At 41.6% G+C, this 5,156-nt stretch overlaps 1 pseudogene; it reads right to left on the bottom strand.

Annotated features, from left to right (window-relative positions):
- Window positions 1-1,041: 1,041 nt before the first annotated feature.
- LOC102818672 lies at window positions 1,042-3,007 on the bottom strand (annotated as a pseudogene).
- Between the last annotated feature and the right edge of the window lie 2,149 nt (window positions 3,008-5,156).

The following is a 5,156-nucleotide window of genomic DNA, read 5'->3' as shown; positions in this document are numbered from 1 at the left end:
GTTATAAATCACATTTAAAAGGTACAGACATGAAAGTAAAGTTGGGCTTTATATAACTTAAGAAAATGAAGCAATTTTGAATAAAGATGAAAATCTGTCACATTTAAGATAAAGATGAAGCAATAAATTAAAAAAAAATTGCTGAGGATTTTAATCCATATAAATGTCAGAGACTCTGCCTGGTCATAATGTGCAGTGTATAGAGGTGGCAGCATGCAATAATATACCCAGGGTATTTCTGATCAAAATGGAAGGATTGTTACTGTTGGTCAGTGATGTTGAGTCAGTTATAACTCATAGTGACCCTGTATAGGGTTTTGAAGGAGTGGCTGGTGGGCTTGAGCCGCCAATCATATAGTTAGTAGTCCATTGCTAATCTTACAGCACCACATTAGAACTCCAGTGGAAGGATGTTGTTGTTGTGAAGTGCCGTCGAGTCGGTTCCGACCCATAGCGACCCTGTATAGGGTTTCCGAGGAGCAGCTGGTGAATTTGAACTGCCGACCTTGCAGTTCAAATGGCTTTGCAGTCTGGTGCATTAACCCACAGCTCCACACCAGGACTCCAATGGAAGGATGTTGTTAAGTGCTGTCGAGTCGGATCTGACCCATAGCGACACTATATAGGGTTTCCAAGGAGCTTTTCAAGGTCGGTGAGCTTGAACCACCAACCATGCAGTTCAAACGGATTTGCAGTCAGGCACATTAACCCACAGCGCCACACATAGCTCTGTCTAAAATGTTTCTACTCAGGTGTTTTTCATATACACATCTCTCAATATATTTTTTTTTGTACACTTTAATTTCAGAACAAAATAAACAGTAACACAAAAATACACAATGCACAACATTTAACCCCCTTCCTAATAAGGGAGGGGGACAGGGCCTGAGGGCCTTACATCCTGCCTTACACACAAGGCCCAGGAGAAAAATAACCACTAGTTATCAGCAGATGGAGCCAGGTGGGACAGGGCCACTCAAGGCTGCTGTGGGAACCACAGGGACACTATACAGAAGGCACAAATTTTGTAGGTAGAAATGCCTAATCTACTTCTTCCATGCAAGATGCTTCCTCATCAACCTCAAAAGGGGGATCTCATCAGGAACAGCAGTACTGGGTTCTTCAGATGTCACTTCATCTTCAGCAATGCCTAAGCCCAGCTAGATTATGTGGTTGATGTGGTTGGAGTAGATCTGGGGATCCTTAAGGGAGAAGCCAGAAGAGAGCAGTGCAGTTTCAAAGAACAGGACCACCAGGTCCTTGATGGTTTTGTCGTTCTTGTCTGCTTCAGTCTTCTGCCTCAGTGTCTCCACGATGGGGTGATCTGGATTGATCTCCAAGTGCTTTCTGGCCATCTCAAACTTGGCCTTGCTCTCTTCCATTTTCTTCTTCTCCTCTTCATCCTTTTAGCTCTATGCCTTCCTTGAGGACTGACACCAGGCTCTTCCCATCAAATTCCTTGAGTACTCATTGATAGACTCAGTCATATAAACTACTTCAAAGCCTTACTTCTGTACTTGCTCCACAAAAGCAGAATTGGTTACCTGCTCTTTGCTTTCACCAGTGATATAATAGATGGACTTCTGGGTTTCCTTCATGTGAGAAACATACTCAGAGAGAGAAGTTATTTCATCTCCAGATTGGGAAGTGTGATAGCGCAACAGCTCAGAAAGGCATCACAGGTTAGTAGAGTCCTCATGGATTCTAAGCTTCAGGTTCTTAAAGGATGCTTCATAGAATTTCTTATAGTTCTCCTTGTCTTCTGCCAACTCAGAGAAGAACTAAAGGTACTTCTTGACAGTGTTTTTGAGGACAACCTTCAAGAATTTGCTCTGCTGTAGCATATCTCAGGAGATGTTGAGGGGCAGGTCTTTGGAATCCACCACACCCCGAATGAAGTTGAGATAGTCTGGTATTAACTCATCACAGCTGTCCATGATGAACACATGGCAGACACAAAGTTAAATGTTGTTCTTTTTCTTCTTATTCTCAAAGAGGTCAAAGGGAACCCAACGGGGAATGAACAACAATGTCCTGAATTCCAGTTGACCTTCTACAGAGAAATGCTTCTCTGCCAAGTCGTCTTTCCAGTCATTTGTAAGGCTCTTACAGAATTCCCCATATTCCTCTTGGGTGATGTTATCACGATTTCTGGTCCAAATGGGCATGGTCTTGTTTAGAAATACTGTCAATATACTTCTCCTTAATCTTCTTGATCTTTTTCTTGTCCTTACCACTATCATCTTCTTCATCTGAGCCTACGTCTTCAATCTTAGACTTCTCTTCTTCATCCTTATCTTCTTCTCCTTTCTCACCTTATTCTTCCTCTACCTCATCATCAGTAATTTCTTTTTCTCATTCCTTCTCCAGATAAAGGGTGATGGGATAGCCTATGAACTGCGAGTGCTTCTTTACTATTTCTTTCACTCTCTTCTCCTCTATGTACTCTGTCTGCTCTTCCTTAAAGTGCAGAATGACTTTGGTGCCCCAAACAATGGGTTCACCATGGTCAGCATGAACTGTAAAGAAACCTCCAGCAGAAGACTCCCAGGCATACTGCTCATCATTATTATGCTTTGTGATCACAACCACTTTCTCTCCCATCAAGTAAGCAGAATAAAAACCAACACCAAAATGTCCAGTCATGGAAATGTCTGCACCAGGCTGCAGAGCTTCCATGAATGCTTTGGTACCAGACTTGGCAATGGTTCCCAAGTTGTTTAGCAGATCAGCCTTGGTCATGCCAATGCCAGTATCTACCAGAGTTAAAGTACATTCCTAGGGGTTGGGGATGATGTCAATTTTCAGCTCTTTACCACTGGCCAACTTGGAAGGATCTGTCAGGCTGTCACACTGAATCTTGTCCAAGGCATCAGAAGCATTTGAGATCACCTCCCAGAAGAAAATGTCTTTGTTAGAATAGAAGGTATTGATGATGAGTGACATGAATTGGGCAACCTCTTCCTGGAAGGCAAACGTCCTCTCCATGGTGCACTTCCTCGGGCATCTTGAAGGGGAAGGGCTGCAAGTAGCAAACAGCTGTGGGAAGGCACTGAGTACAGCTCCTATGAGGCTTACGGGGGTGAATCAAGAGAACTGTCAATTTTTCTTATATTTTAAATTTTAGAGAAGATTTTTGTATATATTTGAACACTGGCTTCTGGTTGTTTTTCTGAGTCATTAATGAGTCATTGAACATGAGTCATAATAATTTGCTTCTTCATCTATTTATGGTGGCATTTTGTGTTTGTTTCTTCTTCCCAAAGTTGCTTTAGAAATTTTCAGAATACACTGGACCTCAAGGTCAGTTTGAAACACAAGGTTAGCAGTTCAGACAGACCAGTTGCTCCTCAGAAGCCCTATACAGGTTCACAATGAGTCAGAACTGACTTGACGGCACTTAACAACACACACACACACACACACACACACACACACACACACATATATATATATATATGTTGTTTTATAAAACAACATATATATATATATACTGTATATAAATGTATCTCCTACTTGTGCTTCATTGACATCTTTCATTCTAGCAATCAGATAGCCCACCTGTCCTGCATATAATTTATGAGTTGGCTGTTTATTAGGATTCAGAAATCCTACTTCGTTAACATCCTAGGGCTTTTGAGTATGTTCAGATGCAATTTTATCTCCCTTACAAATCACTCCATCAAATAATGCTACATGAGCTATCACACCCTTATTACATCCTGGTCAAAGGTGAAGTCAAATACCAAAACTCTCAGGGGGTGTTTGCAATGCACTTTAAGGGGGGTTTCTTTCAATGACCACCTGGAGAATGCATTCAACACTTTTTCCAACTTTAGCAGAAATTGCAATATACTTATCATTTGGGATATGAAACACCTTTTCAATTTGTTATTCAACCTTTGTAGGAACTGCATTCTTCAAGTTTATCTGGCTTATAACTGGAATTACTGATAGCAGGGCTTCACAGGCAAGAAAGAAGTTTGTACAGTTTGTGCTTGAATACCCTCATTTGCATCAACCACAAGTAAAACACCCTGACAAGCGGAGTGTGACTTGGATACTTCATATCTAAAATCCACATGGCCCTGGTAGTTCCAAGAGCCTGTCAGCTAAAGTGCAATGATAATGAAATTTCCAATATTTTCAGCAGGAAATATAGACATGTCAAACTTTTCCTTGCAATCTGCAGAGCTGTAGAGCCAGGCGAGAGCCCAGGGCTGCAGAGCAGCCCCGCTGTTCATACTGCAGCAGGGCAGAGGCAGCCACTGCAGGAGCCTGTGTCCATGCTGCCGGCCCCAGCATGCAAGCTCACCATATTTTTTAGGGGAACACAATTCAACCCACAAGTAGTAACACTGATATCTGTGATCCTCTCCCCTGCCATCCTTTATCGTTGGAGGAATGGCATTTCCTGGCCTACGGGAGCATTCAGAAGGTTTGGTTTTACTATTTAACATTCCCCAAAATGTTCCTTCTACCTCCTGTGTGCTTCTGAAGTGACTGTCTGATATTACCACTTGGAAGCAGGCTGTCATCCACTCAATAAATCGGGGTCTGTTCCACTAGAGCCTGGGATACAGTGGGGTACAACTATATTTTTCTCCATTTTCCACATTGTTCCTTCAATCTACATAAGACCAACACACCTGACTGCACAGATATGGAAATCCAGAACGTAATCACAAGAGTTTTACTATCAGGTGAGCAAGCTATTCATTATGTCCAAAATGCTACAAACATTTTCTTCAGTTTTCCATTCATAGTCCATCTTGGATGAGCATTAAGGGAGTTTCTTCCCCTTTTCGAGTTTTTTGATCCCCTAGTGTTTTGGTAACTCTTCACCTTTTTAATTCACAAGGTGGAAAGACTAAATCCTTGAGGTTCTGTAAGAACTTCTATCAGTTGTAATTGGAACCTCCTCAGAAAGCGTACCCTGACCATCCTATCTCAAGCTGTGCACCTGACAGTTTTTATCCCCTTACCCTGGTTTCTTTTATCAACATCAATTATTATCTGAGTTTATATAAACATTCTATCTCCCCTACTAGGATATCCACCTCATGAAAGAGAAGGATTTTGTCTCTTTTTGTTCACAGTCACATTGCTAGAACCTTGAACACAGAATAGACTCAAATCAATATTATTTAAATGAA

Source organism: Chrysochloris asiatica, unplaced genomic scaffold (assembly GCF_000296735.1).
Source record: "Chrysochloris asiatica unplaced genomic scaffold, ChrAsi1.0 scaffold00134, whole genome shotgun sequence".
Taxonomy (NCBI): Eukaryota; Metazoa; Chordata; class Mammalia; order Afrosoricida; family Chrysochloridae; genus Chrysochloris; species Chrysochloris asiatica.
This window is presented reverse-complemented; position numbering and strand designations above follow the sequence as displayed.